At 49.4% G+C, this 12,219-nt stretch overlaps 1 long non-coding RNA gene across 1 annotated transcript in view; it reads left to right on the top strand.

Moving 5' to 3' along the window:
* Positions 1-6,233: 6,233 nt before the first annotated feature.
* The window catches only part of LOC129550620 (uncharacterized), an 81,870-nt gene continuing 75,884 nt past the window's right edge, over positions 6,234-12,219 (top strand). The window contains exons 1-2 of the long non-coding RNA XR_016035743.1: positions 6,234-7,162; positions 10,783-10,921. This is a non-coding gene — a long non-coding RNA (uncharacterized LOC129550620). The remainder of the gene's footprint in view (positions 7,163-10,782; positions 10,922-12,219) is intronic.

Below are 12,219 nucleotides of genomic sequence, written 5' to 3'. Positions count from 1 at the left end.
GATTTCCAGGGCCACCTGTGGAGGGAGGCCACCTGAGCTACCTCTGAAATGCACAAGGGGAGCCCCGCAGAGACTGAGATGGGCTGTGTTTATGGGGGAGGGTGTGTCACAGACGCTGGCTGCGGGAAGAAGGGATGTAAGACATCGGGGGGACTGGGGCACTTGGAGGAGGAGCGAAGAAAGGGCGTGAGGCAGGGCCTGGGAGAAAGTGAGGGGCGCTGGGTTGGGACCTGTTCCCTCTGAGTCCAGGGCTCCATGCTCAGCCCTTCCTCGTCTCCCCATGCTCCCACTGCCCGCTTCTCTAGTATTTCACGCTGCAGAGAGCTCCTCTGGATGTCCATCCTGGGAAGGAGGGGTGGGATGATCCGGGAAAATGGGCAAGCACAATGCCCGGGGTGGGTCCACCCGGTGGCCATTCTCCAATCACAGATCAGGAGCCAGGCTGGGGAAAGTTCTGTCCACTTGGTTACTTCTGGAACTGTTGATGGTTGTGTCTGGACTGATTCTCTGGGCATGAGTGTGTCCTAGAAAGATGCTGTGGGCTGGATGTGAATTGGGGGTGTCTGGGGAGACCCTATCCCCCCATAATCCTGCCTAGATATGGGAGAGGGATGGAAAGAAAGATGACAGTGAAGTGTGGAGCCTGAAGCGGAAAGGGAGTGAGGGGAGGGATGCAGGCCAAGTAGATGAAGGACCAGAGGCCCTGCTCGGTCCAGAGAGGGATGCAGCACTTCAGGGATGCTTCATCTGTTGGCAGAGTTTCCCAGAGAGTGCGGGACCCAGCCTACACCGACTGCCCCAGACACACACACAGAGACATCAGTGTACCCCCGACACTCACTATGGGAGCCCCCTTCCAGGCACCAGCTCCCTTCTTCAGGGGGCAGTGTGGCTTAGTGGCTCAGGCATGGGCTTGGGGGGCTGAGCACCTGGATTGAAGCCTTCACTCCACCACTCTCTGATGAGATCTTAGCTAATTAACCTCTCTGCACCCCCGTCTCCTCTTCTGTGAGCTGGGGAATAAGAATGACCTCTTCTACCAGGACTGTGAAGAGCCAGTGTGATGGTAACGCGCGAGACCGAGGGCAGTCTCAGGCACAGATGGGCCCTAAGTCAATGTCAGACACGTATTATGTTTGATATTTTGAGCCTGGAAAACCTTTCAGATGAATCCCAGGAACTGAGCAGGAGAAAGATTTGAAGTGGGGAGGGCTAGCGCATTTGCCCAGGGACACCTCTTCAGATTCGAGTTTCTGCCTAAAGGCCACCCATCCCCTCTCCTGGGGGCTGGGCTCATTTTGCTTCCTTAGGTCAGAGGGCCGTGGGCAATGACATCTTCCTGAGCGCCTGTGAGGGGCAGAGGGCCGAGCTGGGTGAGGGGTGGTTGGAGCCAGGGGGACCTGGACTTAGAGGAGGAACTCATCTCAGCTCTCCGAGCCTCAGTTTCCTCCTCTGTTAAATGGGCATACTCAGAATCTCCCTTGTTCATATGATTGTCATGAGGCTTAAATGTAGGGAAACTAGTGGGGTGTTTGACAGGCCTGCTCTGTTGGCATACCTGGCCCCATGTCCGTCTTCTCATACCATTTACATTGGTAGGGCTAGTTGTGTGGTCCAGGTTTTGATTCCAGGAGATGGACCGAGTCTGCATTGTTAGTTCACCTCATCCTGGCATCTCGCAACTCTCCCAGCTTGCAACACCCCTGCGGACCTTCTTTCCTTCTGTGCCCAACCTCCACGGCTACTTCCTGTGTGTGCGGTTCAACTCTTGCTTTTTCTGGAACTATCTGCCTTATTCACAGCTTCTCATTTCACTCTCCATCCTTACCTGGAGAAAAAGAAGGCAATTCTTTGCATTGTAAGTGGCAATACAGTTACTATTAATAGAAGGAATAGAACACCCAGCTGTTGCCCCATCCCTTACTTGTTAAAATGAATAATAGTAATGTTTAGCTGATCATTGATGAAAAATTGATGAAAAATTGATCAAAAGCCGAAGAATTGATGCTTTTGAACTGTGGTGTTGGAGAAGACTCTTGAGAGTCCCTTGGACTGCAAGGAGATCCAACCAGTCCATTCTAAAGGAGATCAGTCCTGGGTGCATTGGAAGGACTGATGCTAAAGCTGAAACTCCAATACTTTGGCCACCTCATGCGACGAGTTGACTCACTGGAAAAGACTCTGATGCTGGGAGGGATTGGGGGCGGGAGGAGATGGGGATGACAGAGAATGAGATGGCTGGATGGCATCACCGACTCGATGGACATGAGTTTGAGTGAACTCCTGGAGCTGGTGATAGATATGGAGGCCTGGCGTCCTGTGATTCATGGGGTTGCAAAGAGTTGGACACGACTGAGCGACTGAACTGAACTGAATGTTTTTTTGTCACTATTTTTTACACACTTTATTTTAACTTTGCCCTTTTGAATGTTTGGCCTTTATGGACTTTCACCTTTTATGAGGCTCAACCCCTGTCCTGTTTAATAAGTATTTCCTTGTGGATGTTCACATTTTGGGAATAAGGAGTCCCTTTCACTTATTTCTCTTCTCCTTTCCGCAACCCTGGCTGACATCTTGGAAAGTAGATGCTTGTTTTCTGGCAGTGACACCATGTCCCAGGTCCATCTTCTTTCTCTTCTTCCCCAAGACGTGGTATCAGCGACCCTCTCTGGGCAAGGAAGAGAGTGGGGGTTGGCAAAGGTCCTCCTGGGCACCACAGGGAAGGCCGGCTGTGCAGGAGGCTGAGAAGGACTTTGGGACTTGTTTTTCAGAAATATAAGCCCCGCGTGGGTGTCTCAGATAACAGAGAGCAATAGGGCTCTTTCAGCTTGCCCAACACAGACCTTGGGTTGCAGTGGTTCGATTTACCTTGTTGCCTTCTATCCTGTTGACTTTAGATGTTTCTGTTTGCTTGAGTCTCCTGCTGCCTTCATTTTACAATGCAACCTCCCAAGCCAGCTCCAGTGTGTGCTCTTTCAACACTTGCGTCACATCACAGCTGATCCTTCGTAAGCACGTACTACCCCCAGGCTCTGTCAGTCCTGGGCAGTGGGTACCAATGATGCCCCCTTAGTATAGATGAGGACACTGAGGCACAGTTGCCAGGAAGCCGACGGTGCGGCCCCTCTGCCTCTTTCCCTCCTCTCCTGTTCCCCCCTCCTCCGTCTACTTACAGCCAGCTTCTGCGCTCCTCTGCCTTATTTCCTGACTGATTCATGCGCTTGTTCCTTTGTTCACTCATTTACTGCATGTCATGATCACCTTTTGGCTCAGAGCTGGCAGTGGTGAAAGATGTGGTCTCAATTGCTCAGAAACTCACAGCCTAGTGGGAACCCAAACCCCCAGGACTGCCAAGGCCCTTTAAGTCAACCCATTGAGGGAGAGATGGAGTGGGGATATGTTTAAGAGATAAGCAGGACGCAGGAGCAACACTGGATGCAGAGTTGACATCGGGTGTATATACCAGGAGGCACTGAGGCAGACCCCAGGGTTCCCTGGAAGCCCTGTTGGAATCCTTATGTCCTGACTCTCTGTTCAGCTCTCTATCTGCCAACCCTCCCATCCCCCTACGGAGAGTCTTTCCCTTTCCCCATGAAAAGAAGGAGCAAAGAGTCCACAGACAGACCCCCCTCCTGCTGGCAGGGCCCTGCAGACAGGGGCATTGCACAGCCTGTCTCCTGTTTTCCTCTTTTTACCCCATCTCCACTCTGCGGCTCAGGCCCCCATCACCTCAGCCGTGCCTCTCCTCCTCCCGTGTCCTAGTCAGGTAGCTGAGACCCCTCCCCAGAGGCTTTCCTTCCCCAGAGGTCCTCTCCAGTAGGGGCAGTTTATTCTCATACACACCTGCCACACGAGAAGTCCAATTCTCCTGGCCCCACCCCTGCCTCCAAACCTCTCTTCCCCTAACAATCATGTAGCCACCTCCCTGGACAGTCCTGCCTTCTCCCAGCTTCATTGCTGACACCCACAGGCCCAGGGATCACATCCTACATCCTAAGGGAAGGGTATCTGGGCCCAGGCTGGGCTCTTCTGCTGATCACCATCCTTGTGGATGGCTGTCTGAGCCTCCGGCCCCTTGCTTCCTGTCCCTCTCTGCTCCTGCAGAGGGACAGGAAGAGCTTCTCTCCACCCACACATGACCCGCTTTGTTCGATGTCATGTTGGAGGCCTCTTCGGTCAGCTCTTCATCTGCAGCCCCTTCTTGGTCGCCCCCTCCCTTCTGCCCCTCTGTCCCTGACCCTCGCGGGACTACCAGTGCGGACACGTGGGGATGTTGTGGTGTCATCTACTTAAACCTCATGGTCCATCTGGTCCATCTCTTTGGTCCATTTCTGTTCATACCTTTGTGAGCAAGAGGGGAATGTCCCCAGAGGGGGCCATGTCCTAATCTCCAGGACCTGTGAATGTGTCACTTTCCATGGCAAAAAGGGACATGGCAGATGTGATTAAGATTAAGGATCTTGGGATAGAAATTATCCTGGGTTATCCAGGTGAGCCTAATATAATTACAAAATTTTAATCCTTATAAAAGAGGGACAGGAGGGTTGGAGTCAGAGAAGGAGATGATAGAAACAGAGGTTAGGTTGACATGAGGACGGGGCCTCAGATCCAAAGATGCAGGTGCCCTCTAGAAGCTGGAGAAAATAAGGGAAAGAACTTACTTCCAGTCTTCAGAAGGAATTGAATTTCACCCTGCTTCCACATTGCTAGTGGTGAAGAATCTGCCAGCCAATGCAGGAGATGCAAGAGATTCAGATTGGATCCCTGGGTTGGAAAGTTTCTCTGGAAGAGGAAATGTCAACCACTAGACTATTCTAGTTTATAAAATCCCTTGGACAGAGGAGTCTGGTGGGCTACAGCCCATGGGGTTCCAGAATCAGACAGGACTGACATGCACAGGGATCGCCTTGATTTTAGATAAAAACTTTTAAACAAATTATGTATTTTTTAATATTTTGGCCACACTGGGTCTTCAATGCAGTGTGTGGGCTTCTCTTGTTGCAGAGCACCAGTTCAGTTGCCCTGTGGCACATGGGATCTTCGTTCCCTGACGGGAACAGAGGTTAGGAGGTTAGTCAAATCATGGCTACATGATTGTTAGGGGAAGAGAGGTTTGGAGGCAGGGGTGGGGCCAGGAGCTGAGTCCTCTGCATTGGAAGGTGATTCTTAACTGCTGAACGATCAGGGAGGTCCTTTGACTTTGGATTTCTGACCTCCAGGACTGTGAGATAATAAGTTTGTGCTGTTTTGGGAAGTTACAGTAATTTTGTTACAGCAGCAACAGGAGACTCACACAACCTTCAAATTCCCTTGTTGTCCTTTGTGCCCGCCCAGCACCCTCCATCCCTCTAGTCACCCTCTGTCCCTCGCCCCATCCATGGTACTGGGGTTCACTGCTGGAGCCCCAGCACTGTCTTCTTGTTGCTGGAGTTTCTGCAGCCTGGCCCATCTCACGTCCTGGGGCTCATCCCAGCATCCCCTCCACAGGGCACAAACAATAGCCCACAGGCCCATCCACCCTGCCACCGCTTTTGTATGGCCAGCAAGCCAAGAGGACTTCTGCATGTTTAAATGATTCAGAAGAAAAGGAAAGGATTGTGTAATATTTTGTAACACACACAAAAATGGTATGAAACCCAATCCTCAGCATCCACATACAATGTTCTACGGGGCCACAGCCGCGCCTGTCTGTTCTTTGTCCAACACCGCTTTCATGCTCCAGACGCAGAGTTGAATGGTTGTGGCAGAGACCGTATGGCCTTCAAAGCCTAAGTATTTACTACCTGGCTTTCCCAAAACAAATGCACTGACCCTTGACTGAGAGCCAGTCACGTCCACACCTCCGTCTCATCGTCACTTTGTCCCTGGCTGGGCATTGCCTCCTAGGTGCCAGCCTTTGTCAGCCTGCTCTCCATCCTACGAGGGAAGCACCTTTGTCTTCCACCTCATGTGTCTGACACAGCCTTCCAGAACAGACTCATCCGTGAGCTTTCCTGATACCCCACCCCCACATCCCGGTGTCCCTAGTGGCTGCTGCTTCCACGGCACTTTGTCCCCCTCCTTGACAACATTTATCTTAGTAGCTGATGCTTCTTGAGCATATCATGCATGCCAGACAGGCTCCTAAGTATTTCAGAGAGTGAGCTCTTCTCCTCCCATTACGCCTATGAGGTGGGTATTTTGTTATCCCCATTCTACCAATGAGAAAACTGAGGCTCATAGATGTCAAGCAACTAGCCCCAGGTCACAGAGCCAGGGGACAGCAGAGAAGAGATTTGACTCAAGCTGTGTGACTGCAGGGCAAGGAGCAACCCTCATACTCAGCTCTACCACCAGACTGCGGTTACTGGAGGCCAGGACCCTGTTCTTTTAGCCTCTCTGACTCTGGGTTGAGCCCCAAACAGGTGCTCACAGGGTACTTGATGAGCTGAGCTAAATGAAATAGAGTCAAAATGGAGCCTTTAAAAAAACATCAGATGGTTAAGGTGCTTTGCCAGGGTCAAAGTGTGAAAACCTTTAGGATGCTAAACATTTGCATGGGGCATGCAACTTCATAGACTAAAGAACAAACAGTTGTTCTGCCTAATTGAGCCCAGCCGAAGTCATCCTCTGAGCAATCTCCCAGGGCCCCCTCCATGGGAAGGCTGAGGGGAGAGGGTTGGCTTGTTGCTCCTACAGCCTGAACCGAGAGCCTGGTGGGCTCTGCTTGCTATGCCTGGCCTCCCCCACCACCCAGGGCTACTTCCCCATCTGCCTCCTCCTCTGTCCTGCAAGAAAAAGGGAACTGTTCTCAGGGAGCACAGCACAGCACAGCGGGGGCTGAGCTGTAATGGTGAAATGCAGCCGAGGGGAGGGGGTTGCATCATCCCTCTGTTCCCTTCTTCCGGTCTCTCTGGGGCTCAGCCTGGCGAGTGTGAGGATCTTTCTCCTTGGCCCCACTGCCCAGGAGCTGACCCTATTGTCCCCTTACCACTCTAGCTATGTACCCTCGCCACCCCCACCCCCTCCAGCTACATCCCCCTCCAACCTCCAGCTCCCCACAACATAAGCCCAGAAAAAATACTCCCCATTCTCTGCTTGGCTGCTGAGAGTCAGCACTGTGAACAGATTCTCGTCTTCCCAACAGCTCTGCAACAAAGATCGTGTTGTATCCACCCTGCAGGTGAGGCTCAGAGAGAATAAATACAATGAATCTATAAAATTCATTTTATAGAATTGAATGGACTCCCTCTCTTGAACCCTCTTCTCAGTCGCTACCACCTTGCTATTGCTTCCCTTCCTTATTTTCATGAGTCTATTTTACCAAGATGTTATTTACATGTGGTAAAAACGTAATCCTGAACGTACAGTTCAATCCGTGTTCACATTTGTGTACATCTGTGTAACCTCCACTCTGACTGACATGTTAAAGAACAGACACTTCAGTCCAGGAAGTTCCTTTCCATCCATCACCCAATCCTCCTTGCAGGTGGCTTCTGTTTGGGCATTGGTCTCCATCGATGAGTCTCACCTCTTCCAGAAGGGCATGTACATGGGAGAATACATTCTGGACATTTGTTGTGTCTTTAGTTCTACAGCGTGTTTTTGAAATTCATTGAAGGCACTGCCTCTTTCAGAAATTTTGCCCATGTTTCTTGTGGAGAACTATTGCATCTTAAGGATGGATCACAATCAGTAATCTGTTGAGAATGTCCGGGCAGTTTTGCTGGCTATTAGGAATCAAGATCCTATGTGCCTTCACGGGCAAGTCTTGTATGACCATGTTTTTTTCACTTGGGTGGAATGGCTGGTGATAGGATTTCCTACATGGAACTTTATAAGGAGCTGCCCTCTCTCCTCTCCACCTTCCCCTTCCTGGTGTCCTAAAGGCTTCTGGGATTGGAGCCTAGAAGCAGTTTAAATCCCAGACCTGTCTTCAGGAGCTGAGAACCTGGATCCAGCGGCTTCGTCTTCTCTGGGGAGTGGGAATGAGTATGATTTGCCATCATGGGGTTCTAAGGAAGGATCGATTCCATGAGATACTGATCATGCAAAGTCTGGCTCAAAAAAATATGATTTCCCTGTTTTTGGTCATCCTTGGGGCTGTGCAGTGGTGATTTTAACAGCTGCTGCTGCTACTAAGTCACTTCAGTCGTGTCCGACTCTGTGTGACTCCATAGACGGAAGCCCACCAGGCTCCCCCGTCCCTGGGATTCTCCAGGCAAGAACACTGGAGTGGGCTGCCATTTCCTTCTCCAATGTGTGAAAGTGAAGTTGCTCAGTCGTGTCCAACCCTTAGCGACCCCACGGACTGCAGCCTACCAGGTTCCTCCATCCATGGGATTTTCTAGGCAAGAGTACTGGAGTGGCTTGCCATTGCCTTCTCCGGATTTTAACAGCAGCCAACTAGAAATGAAAGAATTCAGTCAAATGAGCAAAAACCAATATTGCCCCCAGGAAGTGGGTGAAATCAATACTTTCCATTCTACTTACACAGATTCTGAGGCCTCGTATTCGACCGTCCACCTTACAGAGGGTTGAGCAAGTAAGGTAAACACAGTTAGGTCAACAACTGCCTCCTGGAAAGAGGGTCTGTGCCGAGCAAACAGTGGGGACGTGTGTTTTCCTTCCTCTGTCCTTGTCCCCCACCTCTGGCCTCTCCGGGGCACAAGAGAAGCAGGTGGGGAAAGCTCTGTAAGTGACGGGGCTTCCTTCACGTATTAGAAGTTGAGTGGATGGGACTCAGGACGACGTGGCCTCCTCCTGTAGGTTGGAGCCTCAGGCTCACCAGGGAGGCTAGGGTGGTTCAAGTGGTTGAAGGCAAACACTGTGCACACACACACACACGCAGACATAGTATCCCCTCCCAACATGATACTTGGGGCTCCCCTTTCTTGTATGCAGAGCTCTAGGAAAATGGTGGTCCCAACCCTGTCTGGCTCAGTGTGGAGTTTGGCAAGAAGGTAGGATCTGGGGACAGTCGGAGTTGGCTTCAGTTCACTGTGGACAAGTTACTTAACCCCTCAAGTCTTCACTGTCCTTATCTGTAAATGCAGATTTTGGTTCCAAGGTCCTAGGGTGACTGTTAGGTAAGATCAATGGATATACGGAAAGGACTGGCATGTCATGGACACTCAATAGAAATTGATTCCCCTTCTCTACCCTCTTCCCTCTTGGTCTTTTGGTTCGATTTGAACATGAAGAAGTAAGAGACCAGCGTCATTCAAAATACAGTGTAGAGGGTAAGAACCAATATATGTAGAAACTAAAGAATATGCATAGAGGGCTCTGGAAGGAAACAGACTTGGAATTATCTGGAATAATGCACTAACCAGCTGGGTGACTTTAACTTCCTTCTGCATATTTTTGTGTGTTGATATTTTCACAAGGAAGCGTTCCTTCTCTAAAAACATACATCATCAATTCCTTTGAACTGATCAACCGAACAGAAGGACACTGTACTCACATAGGCGCCAGTTTCTTGCAGTCTGTCTGACAGAGAAGATTGCCTTAGGATGTCTCTTTTAACCTCTTTGGATTTCCTCCAAACACCCTACCCTTTGGACGTCTGCCTAATGGAGTGGAAAGGCTTCCATGTGAAGCCAATTCTAGTCAGCTGTTAGTAACTGTGAGACTTTATGAAAACTAATCTCTGTGAGCCCAGCAATGAAAGAGAGATTGTGCCTACTTTGGAGTGTTTGCAGGCTTCCCTGGTGGCTCAGATGGTAAAGAATCTGCCTGCAGTGCAGGCGACCCGTGTTCGATCCCTGGGTTGGGAAGATCCCCTGGAGAAGGAAATGGCAACCTTCTCCAGTATTCTTGCCTGGCAAATTCCATGGACAAAGGAGCCTGGCAGGCTACAGTCCAAGGAGTCGCAAAGAGTCAGACGTGACTGAGTGCCTTTCACTCACTCACTCACTAGAGTGCTTGGAGGAGGCCTGAATTCGATGACAGTGTGCAGTCCAAGCGTCTAGGAGCTCCTTAACGAGTGCAGTGGCAGTTTTCCTCCCCTATGATGTGCAGATCACAATCTTCGTGGATCTTGCCTCTGGCAGCCTCACAACAGATAGTCCCTGCCTGTTATCATCTCGCTCGCAGATGAGCAACCGAAACTCAGATAATTTACGGGACTTGCCCGGTTCTGCCCTGAACCCCAGCAGCGTTCCTCCTTCTCTGTCTGCGCGTCGTAAGGTGTGTATCAGGCACACCGTGGCTATGTTGTATTTTGGCTGTGACCCTGGTGCCTGGAGAGGTTGTATGGTCTGTGTCTGCTGTTCACCTGTCCTCTTGCAGTTCACGCCGCATATGTTCCCTCTAATCAGAGACCAGAGACCTCCTTTGGGAGGACTTCCCATGGCTGGATTTCCAGATTGTTCTGTTAGCCTCATTAATAAGGAAAGACCCTGGGAAATCCAGTGTTTCTGCATGTAAAGAACATCTTCTAGATGCAAAATCAGCATCCATCAGGGAACCCTTGTTCAGGTTCTTTGTCAAAATATTCAGTTGTGTTGGTCATCTGGTCAGCTAGGCAGGTTAGACCTGTTCTCTTGAACAGCTGAGGGCAGCCATGACTCATGACTACACATGTGACAAAGGCTTGAATAAGTTTCACGGGTTGATGTGTTTTTATTAGTAAAATCAAAAAGTGGTACCTAAAATATGCTTCTTCATATTTTTATAAATTTTATATGTGTATGGCTGCTCTGATGCTTTCTTCGCCTTAATGAAACAACAAGAGATATTTTAAAGAGGAGGAGATAAAAATATTAACAAAATTTTACTATTTTTTTTGTATCTTAATAGCTCCACTGGATCCATTTAGGCACCCAGGGATTAGGCAAGGAAAGCAATGTAAGGCTGCAGAAGTCCAGAGCTGGGGCATCAAACAGTAGGTGACCATCGCTGGAAATCCACATGGATAGTAACATGAGCAATGCAAAATGTGAGTTTAATAAGCTCTATTTGCTTAAAAATGCTGAGACACAGCTTAAACTCAAAATATAACATTAGTAAAAATCATTGGGAATATAGATTTGAGAGTCTAAATTATTTTCCAGAAATGTGAGTTGGCCCACCTAAGCCTGACCACAAGTTTTCCTTGCAATTGAGGGACTGCCATTTCCCATTGTAGGGCACAGAACCAGAATGGCTGTGTTACTTGCCCTTTGGGGCCCCTTTGCCTGGAATATTCTTCCCCTGAGTGTCCTCAATGGTTCTGCATTGCACTGAGATCTTGTTTTAAACGGGCCTTCACAGAGAGTGCTTTCTTTGGCCACCTATTGGAAACATGCTGCTGCTGCTGCTGCTAAGTCGCTCAGTCGTGTCCGACTCTGTGCGACCCCATAGACGGAAGCCCACCAGGCTCCCCCATCCCTGGGATTCTCCAGGCAAGAACACTGGAGTGGGTTGCCATTTCTGTCTCCAATGCATGAAAGTGAAAAGTGAAAGTGAAGTCGCTCAATCGTGTCCGACTCTTAGCGACCCCATGGCCTGCAGCCTACCAGGCTCCTCCATCCATGGGATTTTCCAGGCAAGAGTACTGGAGTGGGGTGCCATTGCCTTCTCCATAGTCCTCCTAATTACAACACAATGTCCTTGACTTGCTTTGATGGTCTTTATGGCACTTATCACTGCCTGACACTATATAGTATATCTATATTTACAGTATGTATTTTATTTGTCAATTGTAATAATCTGTTGATTGTTTATATCTGTTTCTCTTATTGGGCTCGAAGTCTTCTATGAACATGACACATTGTTTCTCCCATTGCTGCATCCTCTAGAAGAATAACTAGTACATTGTAGGACTTCAAAAAATATTTATTGCATGATTGTGTAAGTGGACTTAAACTCTAAAATGCTGATATAATCAGGCATAATTTCCATTATAGTGTGACCGCCGTGAAAGCCAGAACCATGTCTGGTTTGTTCTATCCTGAGTCTTCAACCAGGATCACTAGCTGATGTAACAACTTTCAAATCCCAGGGGTTTAGCACAATAGTATCGTTACTGTTGTTCAGTCACTAAGTCGTGTCTGACTCTTTGGGACCCCATGGAGTGCAGCATGCCAAGCTTCCCTGTCCTTCACTATCTCCTGGAGTTTGCTCAAACTCATGACCATTGAGTTGGTGATGCCATCCAACCATCTCATTCTCTATCGCCTTCTCTTTTGCCCTCAATCTTTCTCACCATCAGGGTCTTTTCCAATGAATCAGCTCTTTGCATCAGGTGGTCGAAGT

Source organism: Moschus berezovskii, chromosome 21, assembly GCF_049115385.1.
Source record: "Moschus berezovskii isolate FMDL1 chromosome 21, NW_MosBer_1.0, whole genome shotgun sequence".
NCBI classification, from domain to species: domain Eukaryota; kingdom Metazoa; phylum Chordata; class Mammalia; order Artiodactyla; family Moschidae; genus Moschus; species Moschus berezovskii.
The sequence above is the reverse complement of the archived record's forward strand: the minus strand, read 5'-3'. Positions and strand labels throughout refer to the sequence as shown.